This window comes from Trachypithecus francoisi, unplaced genomic scaffold (assembly GCF_009764315.1).
Source record: "Trachypithecus francoisi isolate TF-2019V2 unplaced genomic scaffold, Tfra_2.0 Lachesis_group0, whole genome shotgun sequence".
In the NCBI taxonomy this organism is placed as follows: domain Eukaryota; kingdom Metazoa; phylum Chordata; class Mammalia; order Primates; family Cercopithecidae; genus Trachypithecus; species Trachypithecus francoisi.
This window is the reverse complement of record NW_022681453.1, coordinates 89,745,846-89,772,880: the sequence shown is the minus strand read 5'-3', so window position 1 is coordinate 89,772,880 and position 27,035 is coordinate 89,745,846. Positions and strand designations below refer to the sequence as shown.

At 37.8% G+C, this 27,035-nt stretch overlaps 1 long non-coding RNA gene across 1 annotated transcript; it reads left to right on the top strand.

The window, feature by feature from the left end:
* Positions 1 to 12,157: 12,157 nt before the first annotated feature.
* On the top strand, positions 12,158 to 23,654 carry LOC117076729. Its single transcript, XR_004434458.1, has 3 exons — positions 12,158 to 12,267; positions 15,038 to 15,043; positions 23,617 to 23,654. It is a non-coding gene; the product is annotated as an uncharacterized LOC117076729 (long non-coding RNA).
* The last annotated feature ends 3,381 nt before the right edge of the window (positions 23,655 to 27,035 follow it).

Below are 27,035 nucleotides of genomic sequence, written 5' to 3'. Positions count from 1 at the left end.
CCATCCCAAGGCTACTTTGAATCTCCAAGTTAGCCCAGTCTTCACTTTGATTTCTGGAAATTAGCAAGTCATTCTGTTACACTAACCTCCTGGCCATAGACCACAGTATCGCATTAGAAATGTAAAGGAAAGTAATTTCTGTTTCTACTTTTCCCATATAATATAAAGCAAGACAAAGCAATTTTTGAAGGCTAGGAATACCAGATACTAGCTACAATATCTTATCTCAAAACCTTAGTTTCTTATCTGTGAAGTGGAGATAGTAAGAACTGTGCTACTGAAATTGTTATGGAAATTAGAGATGACAAACAGGATGTAAAGCAGTTGCTGCTGTTATTAATATTAATAGTGTGTTTTCAGTGAGAAAGACAAACAGACTTCTATTAGATAATGGCACAACTGAGAAAAGAAAATATGCCCATGGGAATATAAAATGGACAAATATCACTGCCCGGGGGCTTCACCCGGGCACAAGCAGAAATTCTACGGCCATGTGTTGAGAAGCCTATAGCCCTTCCTGGAGGGAGGCACACTGTTGAAATGACATGCCAGGAAGTTAGAGAAGGTAACTATCACATAACCGTCAGCTTTAATACAGTTTCACCAAGTGAGTGCCGCAGCAGCCTTTCACTAAATAAAAAAGGGTCTTTCCCGTGTGAGTGACAGAGGCTGTGGTGGCTAGCCAGGCTATGGAGTAAGTCTGTAGTAGGAAACACTCAGCAGCACTCGTACTCCAGGCTACATCCAAAACCATGGGGTCAGGCCCTAGAGAACAACATTATTTTGGGAGACCTGACAGTTGTCATTTTGTTATTTAGCCAACTTTTTCTTTTTTAAATTTATCCTGGTTGATTTTTAAAGCAACCCTCTTACGTGATCCTTAATTATTTTTCTTCTTGATCTTAATGGGTAAGTTATTTATAGCTATCTATATAGTTGTGGGCTGGGTTTATTAGACAGCGATTGTAAAGAGAAAAAACAGTGTAAAAGAAATGAAAATGCTATGATGCCCTTGCTCTTTTGGCTCTTTTAACAACTGAGCATATCTTCAAATAGTTTTCCCAGGCACATGGCTCTGAACTCGGTTTAAACTCAATAAAAGTTTCTGGAACCCCTGCTAAAATTAAGGACCCATTCTGCCTTCCTCTAATTGACAGCATTACTTTTTTAAAAGGAGATTATTGTACTTTGCAGTCATCAAAGCTTCCCATTATTACAGATTGGCATTTCTGGTGTAGATTAACAAATGCCAGAATTATCCTTCAACTCACAGCATAGATTCAGGTTTGAACTCTGTATGTAGAGCAGCTTACAATTTATGGGCAGCAGAAATGACATCATTGAGAAAAGTTAGCATGAACCACAAACAAAAGATTAAATTGTTTTCCCAGATGCAGCTTCTGAATTTTTAAGTTTTAAGTAAATCTTTCATCCAATTAAAGCTTATTATAACTACAGAGGTTTCATTATTAATACATAGCCAGAAAATTCATTACCTCTATCGAATCTCTAGTTTTCTCCAGATTAACCTGAATCATTGAGTTGTAAGTGTGTTCGGGCTTTCTGCTGCTTGAAACGTGGCATTTACTGGGCTAATCTCTGTCTTATGTTGGGAAAGATAGGAAAATTGAGATAGAGATGAGCAAGTCATCAAATTGTCAAACCTGAAAATACATTGGCCCGAATGAAAAGCATTCAGGTGGAATACATGCATAGAGCTCTGTTCAATATGTCAGATATCTACTGAGTAGTTCAAAGCTAAAAACTATGGATAGAAGTTCAGAGCAAAGAAGTGCCTGTTTAAATATACTTTAAACACATAAGCCTGAGCATTAATTACACTTAGAAAACTTGAGAACAGCTGGAGAAAGAGTTAGCTCAATCTTGAGTAAAATTGGTCATTTGAGGAAAAAAATGAACAAAATTGTTTCCACCGAGTCAATAGCCATAGACATTTTCACTGACCTTTAAGAAAGTCTGTACACAGCAGTCTTGTAAAACACATAGTGATTTCCCATTTTACATGAAGAATTCAGCAAAATTCCATCTGACATTTATGACTTGTGATTCAAATCTATCTCCTACTAGGTAAGCCCAGAGATTGTGCTGGTATTATATAAATAACCTAAAGCTGAGGTTCTCAAAGTATGATCCACAGTCAAACAGCATCAGTATTATCTGGGAACTTGTAGAAATGCAAATTTTAGCACATTTTTGACTTGTGATTCCAATCTATCTCTTACTAGGTAAGCCTAGAGATGGTGCTGCTATTATACAAATAACCTAAACCTGGGGTTCTCAAAGTGTGACCCATAGTCAATCAACATCAGCATTACCTGGGAACTTGTAGAAATGCAAATTCTAGGATGCTCCCGGAGACCTGCTTTATCAGAAACTGTTGGGAGTGAACCCAGTAATGTTTGTTAGCATTCTGACAGCAACTGGCCTACAGACTTACAGTTACAGATTGCAAAGTAAAGATGCTTCTACCTCTATTCTCTTCTCTGAAATTGGCTGAAAATAACAATAAGAAAAAAAACCAAGGAAATTCCATTTTAAATGATATTAGCTACTACAATACCAAACCAAAAACTACGAGGAATACAGTGAGATTTGGATTCAATTGAGCATAATAGATGCATACCTTAACAGACCTCAGGCAGAGCATGGAATTCTACAAAGGAAAGAGACACAGCCCTGAGGCGCCTGACCAGGGATTTCTTTTTTGAAACAGCAAATTGCAGAGTGACAGGCAATGTGGGGCCAAATGACGAAGGAGGCAGACATCCCGTCTTTCAAACTACTAGGCTGGCAATATGGCAAGGAGAGATGGTGGGTAACCGTTGCTGTTTTACAGTTGCTGTTCAAAATTGCTAAAGTAAAATTAATAAATATGAATTCCAATACATTGCTCCATCGCAAGATAAGCAAACTGAAAGGGCACATCTGTGAAAGAAGTGAGCAAAAATCTGTCCCCTGGCAGAAACTTTGGAAAAAGAATTGAAACAGCATAACCATAATAAAGCTATATTCTGCCCCAACTTACTTCCCGAGCCCCTTTTCAGACTATTGTTTAGCAAATAGCCAGCTACCCTAGAAACAGTGGCCCCATTTAAAGATGAGAAAAATATCAGAAAGAAGCTGGAATAAAACCAACATATAGAGAAAAAATGAAAAAATTATACAAAAGAGGCACACAAATTAAATGTAACAATTATAGAAGAAATATATTATTTCCTCAAATAATTTTCAATGATATTGAAAAAAATTTAAATAAAGCCTTTTTGAAGAAGTATTTAGAACAAGACAGAATGGCTCAAAGAAGAAAAGAGAACCCAGTAGAAGGATAATAAAAGTAAGCTAGCAGAATTTAGCAAGGAAATAAAAGAAATAAATATGACTCATTCAGAAATAAAATCCACTTTAGAAGCAGACATCTTTTAATGGATATCACCAAAAATACAGAATTGATTATGGAATTTAGACTTGAGAACACTGAGTAAAATGAACAGGAGAAAAATAATTTGAAATCATTGGGAAGAAGAATTAAAGATAAATAAAAATTAATATGGAAGACAATTAAATAGAATCCAATATGCACATCCATGAAGAGAAGTAAATGAATTAGAAACAAATTCAAAGATGTATTAGAAAAAAACATTCCAGGACATTTAAATTAAAAAACAAGTTACAATTTCAAGGCAAAAATTATTAAATTAGTCAAAGAATGAGACTTGATAATGATGAAGTAACTCAGTAACGAAGACCTAGCTATCCTTAATATCTATGAACCAAATAATATATCATCAAAACGCATAATGCAAAAAACTGGAAGAAGTAGACATAAATGGATAGACAAAACATACACACAGCCTTTGACAAATGATATAGATTTAAAATAAGTACCAATACAGAAAAAAATAAGTAACATAATAATATGGATGTTATATACATACACACACATATAAAATCAAATGAAGCAACTTTTAAAGACAAATGGAAAATGTGTTAAAGTTGGCAGGTAACAGTCCATAAAGAAAATTTCCATAAATTTTGTATTATAATTAAAGAATGTCTGTCATCTATACTATTTTGCACTGGCAAATGTATTAAGGTTTTCCTTAAGAGCTATACATAGATAACAGTTTTTAATTATAATGCCAGACATAAGAAATTTGCAATAACAATTAAGGCCAACAAACCAAGAACTGAAACATTCTCAAACAATTCAAGTCAAACAGGAAATCAAACTGAAATAGCCATATTAGGAGGCTGAAGACTTGAGGGTTCTTGGTTTTAATTTCCAGCCAAGGCCATCAGGCTAAACCTTTCAAAATAACTTCAAAAAGAAAATAAGGGAATACATAAGATTATAAATAATAAAAATCATACATAAAAGTAATTGCTGTCCTATACACAAGTAAGAACTTTTAAAATACAGGAGCTAGAAACATTTCACTTTCAATAGTGACTCTATCAGTCAGGGCCCAGCTAGCAATACAGAGTCCTGACATATAATAATTAAATAAGAGAATTTAATGTGGGAACTAATTACAAAGGTATTAGAATAGCTGAAAGAGTAAATGAAGGAAGGTGCCATCAAAAAATTATTCACAGTGGAAAGCTGCTAATATACCTAAGCCAGAAGGACAAAAGGAGAGGACGATATTCCTAAGGTCTAGGCACTGGGCCCACCAAAAATGCTAGAACTCTGACAGGACTGCCTCTTGAAAGCTGTGACTAAAGAGGGAGTTAAAGCACAGAGGAGACTGGACCAGAGCTGCCACCAGGAGCAGAGGAGTCAGGAGAACTAGCCTCCCTTCTTCCCAGCTCCTTCCTTTCAGTATCTTCCCAGTGCCCCCTACTGGCTAACTTTAGATGAAAGTCACCAGGCAAGGGAGCCTGGGAATGAGTTCACATGGTGTTCTATCTTGTAACCTACAGGGCAAGGGAAGGAGACGGAATTGAAAGCAAACATTGGCACCATTGGTACAGCAAGCAAAAGAAAAAGAAGAAAAGAGAGAGAAAATTAGCTCTGTCTCCCATACTTCACCTAAAGGTCCTTGATAGGAAATGTGTTATGGGCAATGCATGTGTTTATTTAATTATTTTAAAATATGAAGGGAAAAACCCACATATATTGTATACAAATTATATACAATAAAAAACAAGTTTATCTCTCCCTTCATACCCCCAGTCTCTCTACACAGCATAGCCACTGTTACTTCTTTTGTGTATTCTTCTTGAAATTTCCCATATACAAACATGAATTTTTTAAATGTCCACAAGCATAAAACACATATTATTCTATCTCTGTTGTTTTCCACTTAGGTATATATGTTGGAAACCTTGTCATAATTTATTTTTAAAAGTCTCCATTTGATGCATAAATAGGCCATTTCAAGGCTTTTTTTTTTTTTACTACAGAGAATATATTACAAAAGTAAGGGAGTACTGATAAAATTATTTGGCTAGTGTCTTTACATGTCTGGTATTTGAAACAATCCAGTTAGCATGTGTTGGGCCAGGGGCGATACAGCTAAAAGTAGAACATAAGTGGGCTATGGGATTTAAAAGTAAGTCACTAAAACATGGAGCTATGGCATATTCATTGTTACTTATAATTCATTCCCATATGTTTGTGAATGTTTGGAAGGACATGCAGATGTAACCAATATGTGTATTTTTATCCCCAAGGCAATTGCACATACCAATGTTTTTATTCCCCCAAAACTAAATAAAACCTGATCCCCTCTGTTTTAGCCAGGCCTATTCACTTGCCTCTGAAATTTTTCAGGTTTTTGAGATTGCTTAATTGTGTAACCTTGGACAAGGCCGTAATCTCCGTGGCCTTCAGTTTCCTCATTAAAATGAAAGTGTCATCGTAATCTATCCTGCTCTTACAAATTCAACAATTCTACTTGTCCTAGCTCTGACTATCACATTTTCAAGACAAAAGAAAGAGCAGGCTGGGCATGGTGGCTCAGGCTTATAATCCTAGCACTTTAGGAGGCTGAGGCGGACAGATAGCTTGAGCTCGGGAGTTCAAGACCAGCCTGGGTAACATGTTGAAACCCTGTGTCTACAAAAAATGCAAACAAACAAAATAGTCAAGTATGGTGGCATGCACCTGAAGTCCCAGTTACTTGGGAGGCTGAGATAGAAGGATAGCTTGAACCCAGGAGGTGGAGGTTGCAGTGAGCCAAGATAGCGCCACTGCACTCCAACCTGTGAGACAGAGCCATACTCTGTCAAAAAAAAAAAAAAAAAAAAGAGTGGACAAAATCTCCTCCCTTTAAAGAGAGGACAGCTTGAAGCCCATTCTCCAATAATTTAAAATTTTCACATTGGGACCGGGTGTGGTGGCTCACACCTGTAATCCCAGCACTTTGGGAGGCTGAGGCGGGCAGATCACCTGAGGTCAGGAGTTCAAGACCAGCCTGGCCAACATGGTGAAACCACATCTCTACTAAAAGTACAAAAATTAGCTGGGCGTAGTGGCAGGCGCCTGTAATCCCAGCTACTCAGGAGGCTGAGGAAGGAGAATTGCGTGAACCCGGGAGGTGGAGGTTGCAGTGAGCAGAGATCGCACCACTGCAATCCAGCCTGGGCAACAAGAGAGAGACTCCGTCTCAAAAGAAAAAATTCACATTGATCTTTCGCTGTAATCCCTGTATTCTCCCCTTGATTCTTTTAAAGCTCTGGAGCTTCCACAAGTTTCCTCCAAGGAAGAAAATTAAAAGAATAAAATATTGGAGAGAGTAAGAGAATGAAACTGTTGAACATTCCCATAAATTCAGACTGCTATTGCTTTTACTGTCTTCAAAGAGAATAAATTATGATGCAACCTTAAAATGAAAGTTCTATACTCAGTCAACCACTGTAACATGACAAGTCATAAAATTAAGGCAATAAAAGTTTCCAAATTTGGGGAAAGATCATAGAATTTTTAAAGTTAAAAGAGTTTAGTGGGAATATACAGGTCCTGACAGACTACTACCAGGCAAATTCTAAATACTTGGTCACTTAAAGTTTTTAGAAAATTTGTAAGAAAGTTGTTTAATTTTCAGTAACATGTAATTCAGTTAAGGGGAAAAAAATCAAAAGTTTCATGAAATAGGAAATGAACTTAAAACTCTGCTGTTCTTGAACACATCTTAGAATTATTTTATCAGTTCTAAAAGTGAAACTGCCTAAATCTCCAGCATGGATTATGAAAAATAAAGAGTTCTCATGTCTTCAAACACCACTGCCAAAGGACAAAGGTCCTGAAAAGTCTTTAGAGGAGCAATATTAAAAATGTACAGACTCAACTTTGGGATGTTGAAAAAAGTGGTAAATCGATTTGCTTTTAACAATAAGCTACCCTTCCTTTAGAAATTATTTATACATTAAAGACAATGCTTTGGAAAGTTGATATTAAATGAATAGCTGCATTGAGGAATTATAAAAATTAGCTGAGCTATGTTTCAGTAGCATATTACTGAGCTAGAGAGGTTAAAGAGTACTGTGAGGACATAGAATTGGCAACCCCCAAAAAAGTGATTCATTAAGTCAGCCCAGGAGAGTCAGGAAATATTCTACATAAGAAGCCAAATTTTAAATCAATTTTGAAGGATGAGATGTAGATTACCAGTCTTAGAAGAGGGAAAATGTATTCCAGGAAGAGAAAATAGCAAGTACAAAGGCACTGAGGCATGTTTGGAAAGAAAAGAGAAAAGTTTAGTATGATTTCTGGAAGAGAATTGTGTACGCATAATGGGAGGAGATCAGGCAGGAATGTCGGGTGGGGCTGGAATGTGCCGTGGAGTTTGAGGTATGCTCAGACACCCTGGCCTCTTTAACAACAAGAAACTATGCTAAACTATGGAACCATATGTTTTATCACAACATGTTAATGACCACATGTTAACAGAGAGGGAACTGGAAAATAACCGCTGGCTATGGCAATGACTCAAAACATTCTCCTATTTCAGTCTTCAAAGCACCAGCATGCAAGATGACACTCGAGAGTACACTTTCTTTACATCATATTAAAAAAAGCAGAAGTCCAGCAATCCAGCATTTTAAAAAACACTAAATCTTGGATGAAAACTAACTAAATAAAAGTGGTGGAGTTAAATTCACTTCTTGGAGTGTTATATGTCTTTATTATGGTTAATGGAAATACACCCAGGAAATAAGTAAAAAACACAGTGCCAGAGAACCACAGAGCTCTCCAGATTCCAGCGTTTCTCAGCTTCTGAAACCAAAAAGCAGATTTGACTCTTTTAGAACTTATGTAGAAAGTAACTGTGATTTTTTTTTAGAACTTATGTAGAAAGTAACTGTGATTTTCCCAGTTGTATCTCCTATTTTTCCTACCCTGCTGGCATATTTACTCTTGCACATGCATATCTTGGTTTTTGCCACATTCAGTGTTCATGCCATTCTCAACACCCTCTTAATCAAATCTGCCCATTCAAATTCTACCCATTCCTTTTCCTTCCAGTTTGAGCATTACTGAGCACGTATAGGAAGCAAGAAATGTTTTTGGCATATGGTGGTAGTGAAACAAAAGGAATAAAGCAAACATATGTTAAACACCTAAAACATATTCAGCTTGGGTTCAGTTTTAAATGATTAATTTGATGTCATCATGTGTCAAGACCTTTCAGTGCCTTAGAGTCTAGACCCAAATGCCTGCCACTTTTGTCTCCACTGATTACCGTCTCATGCAACCCTGGCCCCTTCCTCCCTTTATCCATTCTACTACTCTTTCACTGGATTTATTAAAATCCTTGTGTTTTCTTATTTTCTTTACAACAACCTTTTCTTCAAATACTTCTTATCCTTCGCTAAAACTAAAAGGTCATTTCAAAACCCTAAAAATATATTTAATATTAAAAATTTTTAAAAACATCATTGTGACCATCATAAAAGCCCTTCTGAATCAGTTTTCTCACCTATCAAAAGGGGAAATTTTCAAGATCATTTCTCTAGTTCTTTCCAGGTATTTGGTAATAAATTTTAAGAATTTCCCTAATTTAGTTATTAATGTATTATAGTCCTGATTTCTTAGAAGTGACAACTCAATCATTTCTTACTTCAGCCAAATCATTTCTCTTCAGGGAAAGAGTATAAGGTACCCAAGAGATGACGACACCCAAATCATGATATTGCACTCTCATGACTAAGACTTATTAGTTCAAGTCCTTCAGTCTCCAAGCTGCTCCCTTCTGGGTAAGCCGACAAGCCACAAGGATTCATTCAAATGGTGAGTGGGACACAAAAATATTAAAACTAACATCAAAGATCAACTGGTTAAGGTCAAGGACTCTTGAATATGAATTTCTGCATTTTGAAGGACGAAACCGCACCATTTTGCACTTCAAAAATGTGGTGAATTAGGTATTTAGAACATCAGTGTTTGTCAGACAGAATGTGTTTCAAGGACTTGATTACAAAATCCTGCCAGAAACAGGAATCTGATCCCTAGGGAATTATTAAGCTCTGTTTATTTTAGTTACATGAAAGCACATCTAAGTGAAAAAAGTTAATGTTAGTTAAATCAGATAACAAATGGCTCTTTGGAGACTCTGGTGTGACTCTCTCATGTGAGTCTGCGGTGTTTCTGTAACACTTCAGCTGGCTGAGATGTCCTGCCTCGTATTGTCATCATGCTCCCTCCACTTTCTGTCTTCTATGAGACTGAAACATAGATATGAGAATTCTTCTAATCCAAAACCCCAAACAGGTGAAATTAGAAGTTTGGCTTAAATTTTATCTCAAATTTGAGGGTTATCAAGCAGCAAAAAAGGCAAAGCTGATAAAAAGGCAAGCATCAGAATGGAATCAAAAATGAAAATCAAACACATAGCCACGCTCTCCACACGGTCCCAAGAAACAAAAGCAACTGAAACGGGAACAACTCTCCTTGCTTACCCTTCAGAGACAAAGCAGCAGGAAATTGTGAGATTCCTCCCAGAGCCCCACTTGCGAGGAAGCCCATTTAGTAAATGGTATGAGTTGTGGGATCTGTTGTTATTGGTTTTCTTCCCTGGGAACATAGCACACTGGGGATTCAACTGTACCACAAAACGGTCTTCTAAAGCCTCAGACATGTCAAATGCAGACTGAGAACTGCTCCTTCTGGGTTTGCAAAGAGCCATAACTCTCCTTCTTGGCCCACTCATTCTTGGCACTCTTGAATTGCTGAGGAAAAGCTTTTGAACCCATCAGTCGAAGAGCTTGGTGCCATGGGCAGCCATTAGCTCAGCCTCATAACATCTGGTCTGTGTTTTTGTTGTATAGGGAACCTGAAGCCCACAGGATGACAGTGAGGGGACCAGAACCAAGTCATGGAGAGGCTTCAGGGAGAGAAGCCCCTAAAACATAGCCTGCAACTTCATATTTACCAAAATGTGTTCTTTTTTTTTTTTTTGGCATTAACAAAGGTTTCTCTCAAAACGAAAAGGAAAAAATGACCTCCAAAATAGTGTATTATAACAGGAATATACAGAAAATAATTCCCAAATGTATATATTTTAGGTGAGATTTGTATTATGTATAATAGTATCTTCTGGGTGCCTCCTACATGCCAAGCACTACTCTAAGCATTTTACATTTATTAATTCATGTAGTACTCACAATAAGCCACAATAAATCAGCTGGGTAGTATTATCTTTTTCTCACAGGTGAGGGAAATGGGGTATGTCACATGTCTAAGGTCCCAGAACTAGAAAATAGCAGAGCTGGGACTTGAACCCATGTAGCCTGGTTCCAGACCTCAGATTCTTAGCTATCAGGTCATATTGCCTCTCATGCTTACCAAAACATAAAAAGTCAAGCAGAAAAATGAAAATCCAGTTTGGAGGCAGAAAGTTCTCTTACGGTACTGGTAATTGCTCACACAGGAATTTAGAAATACCTAGTATCTCTTTCTGGGGTCCATGGTGGGTGCACAGGACTCCACAAAAGGTATAAAAGGCATCTTTGAGTTCCTTCTGGTTCGTAGACTCAGCATCGCAGTGCCACATCAGGCAGCAACAGTGCTTGCTGCACTTCCTACACTTGTGTGAGAAAGAAGTCAATGTGCCGTTGGAGCGATCATCCCCCTGTTGATAATAAGCTATGTGAGTTAGCAATTGTGTCTCTTGGGCTCATTGCTGTAACTCCAGTGTATAATACAGTGTCTGACTACGGCAGACATTCAGTCGCTGTTTAGTAAAAGAGTTAATTCTGCCATGTGTGTATCACATGCATGCCATATATTTATGCTTTTATTTTATTTTATTATGGAGAGGGTTTTCCAAAATTGTGAGTTGACAGAAAACAAACATCATACTTGACGAAATACCTAAATGAGTGCAGACTAGACTGTAAACATTACATTTTTAAAGAAAGAAGGAATCTCTGCTAAATCTAACTAAATTAATCTGAGAAAAACTGTACATTTAATGGAAAATGGTTGAATAAAATACAGATGATATCTCTTTAAAGCATTTTTAATAAATTGGGGGCTCAAAATAAATTAGAGGTTCTCACTATAATTTAGAGCTGCCAACTATTTATTAGAAAGATTGACTTTGGTGGATATAATTTTTATGATACTATTTTTATTGCCAACATAGTTTTGAAAAATATGGTCTATTAAATAGGATAATGATTTCTATTGAAGACTGTACCAAAATAGTAAAAGAAAAAAAAAATCAGTTGTATTTCATCCAGAACAAAAGGAGATTAAATTTACCTCATCCCTGGATATGGTATTTGGCCCAAATTGCAGTTTTGCAGTAGGGTGGAGTCTGAGATCAAAAACACCAGAAAATTATGCATTTGATGAAAGCCAACTTTCTGGCAAGTAGGGTAGCATTGTTTTGTCCTATTTCTGTGGAATTTTGGTGACATCTCAGCTATCAAAGAATATTCTTTGTTCCTACAGAACTACAGCTTCAAGAAAGATGGATACCATATTTGCAACAGTCCTTAATTTAAATGTCAATTGTGTTTCTCCATGCACTGAAATAAAAGTACATATGCGTAAACCAAGAGAAAACAGTATACATTTAAACTCTTCACTTTAAAAATGAAAAAGGAAAGAAAGAGGGTGACAATTGATTGCCGGTTATAGCGGCAAATCATTAACATTTTAGAGCTAAAAAGGAACCTTGAAAATAATTGTGATGGTTAATACTGAATGTCAACTTGATTGGATTGAAGGATGCAAAGTATTGATTCTGAGTGTCTCTGTGAGGGTGCTGCGAAAGGAGGTTAGCATTTGAGTCAGTGGACTGGGAAAGTTAGACCAGCCCTCAATCTAGGTGGGCACCATCTAATCAGCCACCAGTGTGGCCAGAATATAAAGCAGGTAGGAAAAACATTAAAAGACTAGACTGGCCTAGCCTCCCAGCCTACATCTTTCTCCCATGCTGGATGCTTCCTGCCCTTGAACATTGGATTCCAAGTTCTTCGGTTTTGTTACTCAGACTGGCTCTCCTTGCTCCTCAGCTTGCAGTCAGCCTATTGTGAGATCTTGTGTTCGTGTGACTTAATAAACTCCCATATATATATATATATATAAAATATATATGAATCATATATATATCTCCTATTAGTTCTGTCCCTCTAGAGAACCCCGACCAATACAATAATCTATTCCTATCTTCTGGTTTCACGAACAAATAAATGGGAATAGTAAAAAGTACAATGATTTATCCATGAACTCACAGTTTCTGAAGCACAAAGCTGAGACTAAGACCCAGGTGTTCCATTTGTAGTCCAGATGTGTTTCATTGTCCCATGCAGTCCAGCTGCAATGCTGCCTTGTGCCACTCTCAGGAGATCTTGCTCAGTAGCATGGCATACTCAGCCTCTGGTGATAGTTCTGTGACTGGCTTTAACTTGAACATACAATGCATCTCCCTTGGAACCTGGCACCTAATGCCCTTGAGTCTGTGTATGGTGGTTATCAGCACCATTGCCTGAACCTGGTTGGTTGTGCAGGAGTTTAGTTTCTTTTCAATTGTGTCACTCACTCATGACAGCCTGAATCAAACACATTATGACCACATATATTTTGTGCTGTTATGTAATAGAAATCTCTAAGAAAGTTGTCTTAAGAGGTTTTTTTTCTGAATAGTAAAATCCACTATATTTGCCATTGTCTGAAAAGAAATATCTCTCTCAATCCCTTGTCTTCATCCTCTTTCAGAAAAAATCACATCTAATTTTTCTTTTCTTTTTTTTTTTTTGAGACGGAGTCTCGCTCTGTCGCCCAGGCTGGAGTGCAGTGGCCGGATCTCAGCTCACTGCAAGCTCCGCCTCCCGGGTTTACACCGTTCTCCTGCCTCAGCCTCCCGAGTAGCTGGGACTACAGGCGCCCACCACCTCGCCCGGCTAGTTTTTTTTTTTTTTTTTTTTTTTTAGTAGAGACGGGGTTTCACCGGGTTAGCCAGGATGGTCTCGATCTCCTGACCTCGTGATCCACCCGTCTCGGCCTCCCAAAGTGCTGGGATTACAGGCTTGAGCCACCGCACCCGGCCACATCTAATTTTTAAAGGAGCATGAAAATTCCATGATAGAGCAGCACATATGAGAATCAGAAAGACAAAACTCTGGTGTAACAAGTAACCTGTAAAGACTTGAGATGATTTTTTTGGTGCACCCAATCCTGTAATCCCAACTAAACCATCAGTCACCAAGCCAGAAAAGTCAATCCTGATGGTGTTAGCCCACCAACAAAAACTTTGTTTCTGATGATATTTCTGTCCATTCAGCCGAAGTTTTATCACACAGGCTACCAGCAGTTGCTTGGTTGTTCTCAGTGATGGCCTGATACTGTCATGTCCACGTTCACACATATCATCCCGTTTACATTCTCATTTAGAAAACAAATTCCTTCTAAAATAAAGAATTATGTCCCATTTACTTTATCTCTCTCATTCTGCAAAACCTGGAGATGAATAGACATTAAGACAATCACAACAGCCTATATGATTATCATGAGGAAAGACACCTGAGTTAGAAGTAAATGCAAACACTGTTTCATAATTGTTCATTTTCCTAGAATTGACAGATGTACCATTTAGAGAAGCAAGAAGCAGGGCAGTTGAAGTAATCATCAACCTAATTGCCTCACCCCTTGGCTTTGTTTGAGCCCCAGGGCTCCACTTTTGGGAACTGATAGACTTAGATTGTGATGCCAGCCTGGTTTCTTGCATGCTTTCACTCAACAAGCCCCTTCATGACCACATGCATTTGATATCCACCAAGAGGACATAACATCTGCTTCCTCTCAAAAGTTCCATGTAATTTGTAGAGATCAATGGGAAAAAGTCTCTGAAGCACAGAGCTATCAAGATTATTACTATAAATTCCTAATTCTACCTATTTCATTTTAATAGAAATTCCAGTTTCATAAAATAAAAATTATTGGTAAGGGAGACTGGGGTGACATTTACAAGTCCTTTATGTAACATTTTATAGCTTTACACATTATAATTCAGTAATAAGAGGAAAAAGAAGAAACATTCCATATTTTCTCTCAAAATTATTTAGTTGCATATATTCTTAATAGAATTTTTAAGATAAATTATCCATTTTTATGAATGACCTTAGCTATACACATTGTATACGGATATTTTAAATTATATTATCAGTTTCATATTATAATTGTTGATAATAATGACAGATAGTTCTCCAAAATATTCTAGTGGAAAACTGGAACTTTATTTCCTTTTTCATATACTCAAAGCATCATTCACTTCAGTTGTTACTATCATAACTTACAACTCAATAATGATTGTGTCTGCTTAATTCTGTGCTTTGCCTCAGTCAAGATCCCACATAGCAAAAACTTGCAAACCTTTTGATGTGGGAGCATATTTTCAAATTTCTAAACTATTTATAAGAGGTAACTAATACATAACAAAGCAAGTAGATGAGGTGTAATAATATCTCATCCATACCTATATCTATAGGATATATCCTGTATCTCAGGAATAGCAGTTAACAGCACAACTCAGAATAGAAGCCCCAGTGTGAACCCCAACCTAAGTCTGAGGTAGAAGTAGAATTAACTGACTAGAGTGGATGAGTGGAGTTGGTCTTTATTATTAGTGATCTGAATTTTTTTTTATTAAATACAATCACAACCATTCATGTAAGGTGCCAAATCTTGTGCTAAGCCCTTTACATAGAATTTCCTCATTACTGATTATGTACTTGAAGCTCTAAGAAGTAGATCACACATAAGTAGCAAAGCCAAGAGTTGAACCCAAGCTCTCTGAGTCCAAGGCCAAGATCTTAATCTCATATGTAAATAGGTAGGTAAAAATTTTAAAACTCAGGAGTTCAAGGCTGCAATGTGTTATGATCTTGCCACTACACTCCAGCCTAGGCAACAGAGTGAAACCATGTCTCTAAAAAAACAAAAACAAAACCACACCATATTCTATCCCTTAATACATTCTAATAACCAGAAAACTAAATGGTCAATTTCAAACAGACAATTTCAAAAGAAGTACAAATGACTCTGAACGTCAGAGAAGCTGTTGAATCTCTATTAATCAGGAAAACGCAAATTGAAACAGCAATTTATTATCGGTTTTATCATCCATTATATTTGGATGTAAGTGTTAAAAACATTAACAATATCTGTTTTGGGTGAAGATGCTGATCTTCCTATTTCCTGTTATTTTCAGGAGATTTTGGAGAGGTGTCTGTCTCCCCTTGTCCTGGCAGCCTGGGATACTGTTATCACATTTCCCTCACTCTGATAACACAGAAAATCCCATGGCTAGCCCCTCTATGTGTGTTCTAAGTTGAAGGAAGATATGTCTGAGTTCCCTTTCTACTGAATTAGAAGCTTCTAGCAACCTCTACTCCTTCACTGTGACAAAGTAGCAGTGGGGTTTCAAGGTCGGACTTACCTGGCATTTATTCCAGTTCCAAGACTACCACATGCACCAGGGAAGAGCTCTGCTATCCTCTCAGCAGGCACCTGTGCTGCAACCCTGCCTCTGAGGTCACTTCTTTTTCACATTCCTTTCTATGGATTTTGCAAGGCCCACTCCTTGCTGCTTAATCTCACTTCCTCTGACCTAACCCATTTCCTGTCTAGTACCTGTCTGCTCCTCCCTTCCTCTGGCACTCTGTGTCCTGGTCTGCTTTATTTATAGTGTCTGCAAGATCTTCCTTTTCCCCTCCAAGCTTTCCTGGCCACCCCTGTTCCTGAAGACCTGAACACCCTAGTTTCCCAACTTTGGGAATTCAACAACCAGTAAATTTTTTATAAAATGTAGAGAATTGTCAGAAAACTGCCAAGTGTCAATGTTGCCAAGTTGGCCCATCAAAAACAAGAAATACCATCTATCATCACCCTCATTTTGTGAACAAAAGGCATTTTAAGTTTAAAAATGAAGAAAGGTCATAATCTCAGACAATAAAAGTGTTTCTCAAAGAATACCAATCAAACAACTTTGGGTGGAGGGGAACCCTGATGTGGGGGAGGGACCGATGACTAGAAGAAGCTGATGTATTAGAAAACTGTCTGCCTGTCCAGCACAGGGATGCTCTTGGAAGTCAAAGCAAAACCACTTTTTGCAGTCCATCCCCACCTCCTCTCCCATCTCAAGGTCCCTTGTTTGAGTTCCTCATCTGCTTATACTAAAGGATCACATTACCTGCTCATCTCTCTCAGAAACCACCGTGCATCAACAGCTGCTGGCAAGCCACAGTGGAAATGCCAGCAAAATGAAGCTCACTCATGTCTGGAGTATGCTGCCCTCCATCCAGAGACACTACACAGACCCCTCATTGTGTTCTATAGCTTAGGGTACTTTAAGCCCCTCCCAAAGAGTAGAGTTTTTGACATGCAGAGAGGCTATGGAGGTGTGGAGGAAAAGCCTCAGCAGAAGTATTAGGGTGAAAATAGACAGTGGTGTCCCTATAGTGCTCATTTCATCAAGGACATGTAACTGTCCATAGAAAGGATTTTAGGGCAATCACTGATGCTTCAGTGTAAGATTTTAAATCCAAAGCATTCTAATTATGGAGAATTTTTTTAGGTGAACATAGTTCTTGAAATGCAGCTCTTTTCTTATCGTTAATCAAGTAAACTTTATTATTCACCTTGATTACACGTCAAAAATGTGTTCCAAAATCACAAGCTTAAGTGACTAAATGACTTTTTTTGTTTTTATTAAATGCCTAGGTTCTAAGGTGTCAACTACTAGGTTCCAAGGTTTCAGTCCTCTCTTGGTATCAGTGGGGGATTAGTTTCAGTACTCCCCACAGATACCAAAATTCGAGGATGCTCAAGTCCCTAATATAAAATGATATAGTATTTGCATATAACCTATGTACATTCTCTCATAATCTTTAAATCATCTCTAGATTAGTTATAATATTAATACAACACAAATGTTATGTAAGTAGCTATTATACTGTACTACTTAGGGGATAATGACAAGAAAAAAAGTCTGTACATATTCAGTACAGATCCAATTATTTTTCCGAATATTTTCAATCTGCATTTGGTTGAATCCATGGATGTGGAACCCGCAGATGTGCTAGCAGATTTTGACCTGCATGTGCTAGCCGTAGAAATATCCTCGCCCTCTGACTCAGGGCATCAAATCTTACACTTCTTATCAGGAAACAGTGAAAGGAAATGGAAGGAACAGAGATAGGACCATGGCCAAAAGGGCCTGAGTTATGAAAAGAAATTGGTCAACTCGGTCTACACGAGGATATCTGGGAAGGACAAACTGCACAGACGTCCCACTTCTCCACGGGCCAAATAAATATTAATGGTGGTGTATTTGCTCCACTAACATTTGGTAGCAGAGGCAGTGTCTTGCCCCAGGCTGATTGCTAAATAATACAGAAGCTAGAAGGAAATGTAACAAGGAAGTTGGGAATGTGAAACATGTGGTGAGGTCAGGACACACACACCCACATGCCCACACAGCACATGACTATGTGGTTTCTTCTATCACTGTGAACACAACTGCCATTTCTGTCACCATCGTTAATTAGAATGAAAATTCTTAAAACTTTCTGCACCATTCATCTGTAGAGCTAAGTAGGATTATTCCGGGCTTTCAGCCCAAGTTTTCTAAAAGCCTAGCTGATTAAAAGGCATTAACATTTGTGTTTTGCCAACACTGATTATACTGATTGCTGGCAAGCGTTTATGTGATAACCAAGACCTAACACGAGAGATGCAGAAAAACACAGTGAGCATAACACTTGTGTATGAGGGATACCCACCAGTTGCTGAAGTAATTGCTTCTTCCTTGGCAAAGGAAGAAAGTTACCTCATTGTGGTCTTCAAGGCACCATCTAGGGCTAACATTTTATGACTTTGATGAACAGAAAACTTTTCAGAAGGCATCTGCTGAATAACATGAGATAAAAATGCTTCAAAGGCTAGTTACCCATTTTAAGTACTCCATACTCTATTTTTACCTCTTTTCCTTCTGTTTCTTACCACGTATTCATTTTTCACTAAAATTGCTAATCAAAGAGGAGACAAAAATAAGTTTTATTAAGTCAAATTGGATGAGATAGAAAGTTGAAGTTCTGAGATTATGCACAGAATTCTCCCACATGTTTAAATTCTCTGAAATATGTCTTTCTTCGGTGGCATTGAACAGGAAGAGTTAGCTGTGATTTGAACCTTAGCAAGCTTAAAGATTGATTGTAAAAGCACCTCTAAAGGAGAATGCTGGCAGAAAATACAATGAACTTCTGCTAGAGACTTCAACACAGCTGAGAATCTGGAAATTTGTGCTATTTGTGATAAGAATTTAAGCAACCAGAAGTCTTTTGTTTTTTGAAAATGAAACAAAACAAAAAGCAGCGACTTGCAAGTATACAGGAAGCTTATCTCCTTCAGTTTAGGAGTATTTGTTTGCCAACTAAGGGTTACTTTTCACAAATGTAAAGTTAAGTCAACAACTTTCTTGGCATTTATGACACTATATGTACAAGAGCCTGTGAAATATGAAATGAACTTTTCAGGTTTTGAAATTGATACACCAAGGTTAGGAAAATAAACCATTTGATGAGTGTTTTGCTGGCTCATTTAAACTACATTCCCAATCATAACTCTTGATTTCTCAAGCAAAGAAACAGAAAGAGAAAGAGAACACAGTGTGTTATAAACAGAACTGAGTGCTCCTTGTATGACTTAGGAGTTAAATCCACATGAAACATTTATGCCTACCATTACTTACCACTCCCATCATTACTATTATTAATGTTGTACATTAGAATTAAGTAGTTTCCAAAGTGCTTTCATATATTTTTTCTCATTTTTACATGACTGGCCAATCCTGTGATGTAGATTAAACAGGAAGTATTCAGATATATTAAGTAATTCAGCATCCATCACCATTATCATCATCATCATCATTTAATGAGCACTTACTATTTGCTGGGCCCTGCACTAAATAAATGTCTTACGTGAATCATCTCATTTAATCTTCACAACAATTCTATGCAACTGGCATTATTATTGTCTGTGTTTTACAGATGAGAAAACATGGTTGATTGGGAGCTGGAATCTGGAGCTTATGAGACCAATTTCAGTGTTCTCTCCATATTGTTTTAATAACAGAGTTTAAAAAGAACAAAGAGAATCCTAAAGTTTCCAGTTCATTTCATATCCGTTTCTTTTAGACATAAATAAGACAAGAAAGAGACCATGAAAAGAAGGTTAAATTTTCAGCCTCTTCCCAAAATAAATACTTACAAAAATGCAATAGACAAAAATATTTGCCATATCTTTTGGAATTTTGTAAATTGCAATACACTTGCAGTTCCACTATATTTGCAGCTAAATGCAAAATTCTACTTTTAATCCTGCTACTGACCAAATAATGTCTTTTTTTTTTTTTTTAATAAAAATCTTTGTTAAAAAGACTGACAGTGTGGTGTAGCCTACCATGACTGATAAAGCTCTTGAGCTTCCAAACCAGCCTAGTTGCAGTTTGGTTGTCTTTAATTAGGTCAGATTCAATTTCCACTCAGCAAGTCTTTAATGAGTGTCTACTATATGCCTGGTTTCAGGAGATGTGGAAGTAAACAGAACACTTGTTGTTTCTACTCTTCTGAAGCGTATAATGAGACCAAGACACATATACGAGATTAATTACAGTGTAGTTTTACAACAGAAGATTCATCCTTGTCTTGGGACTTACAGGAGGCTTCCCTGAAAAAAAAAATGGCATTCAGATGAAACCTGAAGGAATGCCATTAGTTAGTCTGATGGAGAAATGGCATGAGGACTAGGAGACATTCACAAACTTAAGCAAAATTTGCACCCCCCATGAGATGAAGGAGGTTTCCATAACCTGCTACAGGGTAGAGGTTTTGGAAGAGAAGAGGTTCATATATAAAAAGTCAATCTTTAAAATATTTTCCTTTCTTGGTCAAGAATTCTCACTGTGAAGAAGCTAGTTTATAACTACCTATTCTGGAAGGAGGGTGAAAGCAACACACTACTGATGGTATCTTAGCTAATTAGAATAATTGTTTCATCAGCATCAGGGGAAAAAAGTAGGGTATGCATTTAAAAGCGCATAAGACAAGAAAGTACAGATTGAAAAAACTGATTGAAGAAGGAATAAAAATAGAGAAAAGGGAGGAATATTCTAAGTTAAATAGAATTATAGTAAGAAAAAATAAAATTTTTACTATGATGAGTTCTCAATTACCTGCATGTGGCTGGAATAATTCACAACATATCATTCCATATTCATTTATACTGCACTTGGGACTACAAGGGAAGATTATATATTTGAGCAGATTCACTTTCCTATGTTCTGCTTAAGTTGGTTAAGACTATGGATGGGAGGCAAAAACACAATAGAATCCTTGATTATTTTCCCTTCCCTTTGAATGTGAGTTCCCAATTCACTTTAAAAATTATGCATTTGTTTTGGATTGCTAAGGACACCAACTGACAGAATAAGAAAGCAGCCCATTGAGTGCCAGGAAAGGAAGGAACTGATAGCTTTCCAGAAGTAATCCATGCACTGAATAACCTCTATTTGTCCACCTGTATACACACATCAATCTTTTCCATCCTGCTCTGTGCTCCAAAGGTTGACCTGCATCAAGGAGCTCCCTGAGCTTTCAATTGAGTGTGGTCAATGGGAAACACCAGTAGGAGATAAGAAAATGAGAGACTTAAGAGATTGATGTACTCCACCATCCCTGGGTGGTTTCCACTAAGGCTGCTCACACCCTTGAAAACAGCCCTCCATTAATGTCTCCTTAATGGTCTAAGTTTAATGTGCCATCTCTTTCCTCACCCCAAAAAATGGAAAAAGAAGTGCAATGCAAGGTTAAGGCAATGATGATAGACAAAGAAAAGGTATATTTATGATATAGTATGTTAGATTAAGAAACCCATTTGAAAACATCTTTGAGATATGTCCATTGTTTTCCTCTCATACCAAGAAGAGAGAGAAAGTGAAAAAAGAGACCACATTAGAAGCAAGTGAAAAAAGAGACAGCCAAACTATTTTGGACAGTGATTCACAATAACCCCTGAGGGATAGGGCATTTGGAGGAACTATTTGGGAGGAGTTGAAGATAAGCACATTGAACATTTCTGTAGCCTTTAAAAACAATAGTGCCTTCTAACTACTTACCTATGCAAATCTCCAGTGCCCTTTTCCCTCTTTGCCCAGGCTTAAGGAAACTAAGCCAAGATGACTTCAGTGGCCTCATTCTGACTTTCTTTCCAAAAGTGTGTATTTTATAAGAATAGCTACCAATTTAGTAACCTTTTGCATAAGTAAGTATCAAGTTACAGACCTTAGTCTGCTGATGGTATAATGAGGAAAGAATAACTTCTCTCTTTACAACCACTGTGGTAAAGTTCTATTGGCTTCGTCTCAGTTGCATACATTTTAAAAATTCAATTTAGCTAGATAATAAATACTAACAAGTGAATCTCTCTCTAATATGTTTAAATCAATCATCAAATGTTTATTAACTACCTCTGCATCTTAGAGGGGAAAAAAGATGTTATACTTCTTGGGGTAAAGCTGCTTATTTTAATGTCTCCCATCCTCCTGTGTTACTCCTTAAATAACAATGACAGCTAAATTATTTTTTCTCAGCCCAAGAATAATGCGTTGGGCTTCCTTTTTAATGACAACAATCTTTTTGTTGCCAAATGCTTCACGTCTTAAATAATGGCCTGAATCTTGGCTGCAATTACAAGATAAGCTTTTTTCTCATAACCTTTTCACAATAGATTTTCACCATCTCCTTTATAAAGAAAATTAAAATTTGCATTTAACTTTAAGCTCTTGCATCTAAAATTGGACACACCACTGGCACATTTAGACAGTATTTATAGAGGAATAGAGTTTGCTTTAGAAGTTTTCATTTAATTTCATCTCTAAAAGAAAAGAGAAGGAAAAATCTAATTGAAGTTAATAAAGAATCAATGGAGGTTGAGTGGCAAAGTGGCAGAGTAACTTAAAAGTGAAGACAATAAATATATTTCTATTAAGTACAGTGTGCTAAGTCCCAAATATTGCCAAAACAATCTATTTACCTTACAACATTTCTCAGTAACATCTGAGATTCAGATAATATGACTATACATGGATTTGATGTATAACAGAATGCATGTTGCCAGACAATAAAGGCCACCATACGTATGAATTTGACACAGTAAGTGATATCTTCATTGCTCTGAATAAACCTCACAACTATAGCCATGGTCTAATAAAATCAAGATGTATCTAGGAATTAGCGAGAAACTCCTTTCAGGCAAAGTTGTCAGTTCAGTTTTTCCAGAACCCAAGCTGGGACTCTGTATAACCTGAGAGTAAACATCCCTCAGGCCAGGACTTGAGAAATACCAAACTCTAAACTTGTGGAGAAGTGTCTATTCCTGATCCGGTGTTCCAGCTCCCTGGCTTGCTCTAAATGTCTCCTTCCTTCAGTATTAGGCAAGTATTGCCAGCTTTTATGGTAGGTGGGATTTGCCCATATTACAGTCTCAAATCAGAGAAAACATTCAAAACTAAATGAGACAATGGCTAATTCAAAGGCAACATCTGTGGGAAATATGGTTGCAAACTAAGAAGGCAAGTTGTCTATCAGGAGACAAGTGATTCATAAATGTTTCTGGCAGGCACTCACACAGATGGACTTGTACACACATGCTATTTTTTCCCACTAAGATTTCTGCCTAACACAGGGTAAGTGATTGCAGGCCTGAGTGAATATGCATTGCAATCTGAAGCAAATGTAACGGACTTTCTGATCAGAGTACAATTGAATCTCTTTCCATGTGGAATTCACAACTCCGGCTTCTTCCTTTCAGTAGGCAACTTGGGGAGATTCTCCACTGAAATGTTTGTGCAGGTGCAAATATTGTGACTTCCCTCATGGAGGGGATTTCAACCTTGACAGGATATAGAGGAAAGAAAAGTCCTGTGCTTATTTCCCAGGGGCTCTAGAAAAACAAATGCCATAAGTCCTGTTTGGGCCTAGGGTTGAGAGATAGAGATGGTCTCTAATGTGAAAACACCAGACACACACAATTTGAGAATGGTAGAATTGAAGTCTTAAAAGTTCACAGTCCCAGCACTTTGGGAGGCTGAGGTGGGTGGATCACAAGGTCAGGAGATTGAGACCATCCTGGCTAACTTGGTGAAACCCCGTCTCTACTAAAAATACAAAAAATTAACTGGGCGTGGTGGCGGGCGCCTGTAGTCCCAGCTACTTGGGAGGCTGAGGCAGCAGAATGGCGTGAACTCAGGAGGTGGAGCTTGCAGTGAGCCGAGATCGCGCCACTGCACTCCAGTCTGGGTCACAGAGCAAGACTCCATCTCAAAAATAAAATAAAATAAAATAAGTTCACAGTCCAAACTTCTCGTTGTACAGAAACTGAGATCCAAGAAAGTCAAATGATTCATAATTAGTCAATGATGGAACCAGGATTAGAACCCAGTTGTCTTGATTCCTCTTGATTCCAAGTTTAGTAAGCTTTTTCCCCATTATGACATTGATGTTTTCTTCATTCATCAATTCATTGTCCACCATATGGCAAGCTGTATTCTGAGTTCTGGACAAAGAACAAGGAACAAGACAGACAAAAGTTCTGCTTCAATTAGTTTACATTCTTGTAGAAGAGATGAACAAAATTTAGATCAACAAATAGATAATATCATGTCAGGTGAGTAAATGCTGCAAGAAGAATAAATGAAGGTCAAGGGATAGAGAATGATGAGGGGATGCTATACAAAAGAGATTAATCACCCTGGGCATGGTGGCTCATGTCTGTAATCTCAACACTTTGGGAGACTGAAGTGGGAGAATTGCTTGTGGCCAGAAGTTTGAGACTTGCCTGACCAACATAGTAAGACCCCATCTCTATACATAAAAAATTAGGTAGATGGAGTGACAGGCACCTGTAGGACCAGCTACTCAGGAAGCTGAACTGGGATCATCACTCAAACTGGGAAATCGAGGCTGCAATGAGCTATGATAGCTCCACTGTACTCTAGCCTGGGTGAGAGAACAAGATTCTGTGTCTAAAAAAAAAGAGAGAGGTGGGGGTTAATCAAAGGAACTGTCTCCAAGTGATATTTAAGCAGAGTCTGAATGAAGTAAGGGTGCAAGCCACACAAACAATGTGGAAAGAACTTTCTCACTGAGAGAACAATATGTGCAAAGTCCAGGAAGCTGAAATGAGCTTAGTGTGTTTTTGTATGGCTGTCATGGAATAAATGAAGGTAGGGAGGAGTGAAGAGGAGGGCAGAGAGGCCACTAGAGGGCTTTCAGCAGGGAAACAATGACCTTATTCAGCTTTTTATAAGATTATTATGGCTGTTATGCGGAGAATGGGGGAAAGAATAAGAGGAGATCCAAGAGGCCAATAAGAAAACGTCTCCCTAAAGCAGAACTTAAGTTCTTTGAGAGAAGGGGCTTTTATTTGACTTACTCATTGTTGCAAAATTAGCACCAAGAATAGTGCCTGATACACTACTGGCACCTTCTAAGTCTTTGCTGAATAAATGGAAACCTAAGAGGTGGAGCTAAGGAGAAAGCTGATAGTGGCTTGGACAAGGATAGTAGCAGTAAAAACAATAAGATATTTTTGGATGGAAGTATGTTTTGAAAGTAGAAGTGACAAGAACAGTTTCAAGATTAAATGTGAACATTTTGTAAGAGAGAACTTAAGATTGACTCCTAGGTTTATGGTCTAAGCCCAACAGGTGAATAGCATTGACTTCTCAGGTCAGTGGGAGAAATTAAGAATTCTGTCTTGATCATGTTACATTTGAGCTATATACTGGTCTTTAAAATGAAAATATTGAGTAAGAAGTTGAATTAAAATGTCTGGAGCTCAGAGGAGAGATTCAGATTGGAGACATAAGTGGATAGTATTTAAAATCATTGAACATCATAAGATGACCCAAAGAATAAGTGTGATGGGAAATTCATAAAGTCCAAGAAACTCTTGTCATTCCAACACTTACAGGTCAGTAATGAAAGGACCAACAAAGGATTTTTGATTAACACAAAATGATACAGATAAAGAAGCCTGAAAAAAAGAAACACCAAAAATTGTGGTGTGCTAGAAGTCAAGTGATGAAAGTGCACTTTAAAAAGGAGTGGTAAACACTTTTAGTTGCTCCCGAAAGGTCAGGATGAAGACTGAGAATTGACCACAGAATTTGGGAACACCTAGAGCACTGATATTCAGTTTTCAGGGCATGATGAGGACAAACCTCACTAAGTGAGTTCAAGAGGAAATGAAAGAAAAAAAAAGGGGGAGACAACAACAGCAGGCAATCTTTGCAGAAATTTTGCCTCATATAAAGGGAGTAAAGAAATGGAGAAACAGCTGGAAAATAACAAGGAGATCAAAGGAGGGTTTCATGGGCTTTTTTTTTTTTTTTTTTAAGTGGAAGACACGACAGCATGTTTATATGCTGATAGGAAGATCCAGTAGAACTGAAGGAATTCATGTTGGAAAGAAACGGGCAAGAGAAAAATCTAGGTTAGACAACAGAAAACAAGATCCAGCGCACAAGTGGAGGACTTGACAGTAGAAAAGAGTAGACACAGTATATTTGAAAGGGACTAAAGGTACAATATACCGGTACAGATATTATTCGGTGGTAGAAAAGAAAGTCCTTTTCTACTTGCTTCTTTTTCTCCAGTGATAGGGAACTTCAAAAAGCCCATGAACATGGAATTGAAAGATAAAAAATATGAAGTATTTCTTACCATAAGCCCCATCAAGTTCAAGACACTTTTGTAAGCAATGAAATCAGCCATCGGTCTATCACTAAAAAACTGAAGGTCTTGGGAATTTAACCTTGTCACTGGAGACGTTTTTACACTATTCACTGGGGAAAAAAAACTGGGCGCCTTTTACAGATTTTTGTTTGTTTGTTTTTTGTTTTGTTTTGTTTGTTTGTTTTGAGACCGGAGTCTCGCTCTGTCGCCCAGGCTGGAGTACAGTAGTACCATCTCGGCTCACTGCAAGCTCCGCCTCCCGGGCTCACGCCATTCTCCTGCCTCAGCCTCCCGAGTAGCTGGGACTACAGACGCCTGCTACTTTGTGTGTGTGTGTGTGTGTGTGTGTGTGTGTGTGTGTGTGTGTATTTTTAGTAGAGATGGGGTTTCACCGTGTTAGCCAGGATGGTCTCCATCTCCTAACCTCGTCATACCCCTCAGCCTCCCAAAGTGCTGGGATGACAGGCCTGAGCCACCGCGCCCGGCCCTACAGATTTTTTAAGACTGAGAAACAAAAAGAAGTTAGAAGGAGCCAAATTAGGATGGTAATGATGTCCCATTTAAATTCCAAAACTGTTATTGTTTGATGAGAGGAAGGAGCAGGAGCACTCTCGTGGAGTTGAGAAGGACTCTCTGGTGAAGCTTTCCCAGGCATTTTTCTGCAAAGCTTTGACTAATATTCTCAAAACACTCTAATAATGTTATCATTCTTTGGCATTCCAGAAAGTCAACAAGCAAAATATCTTAAACATCCCAAAAAAAACTGT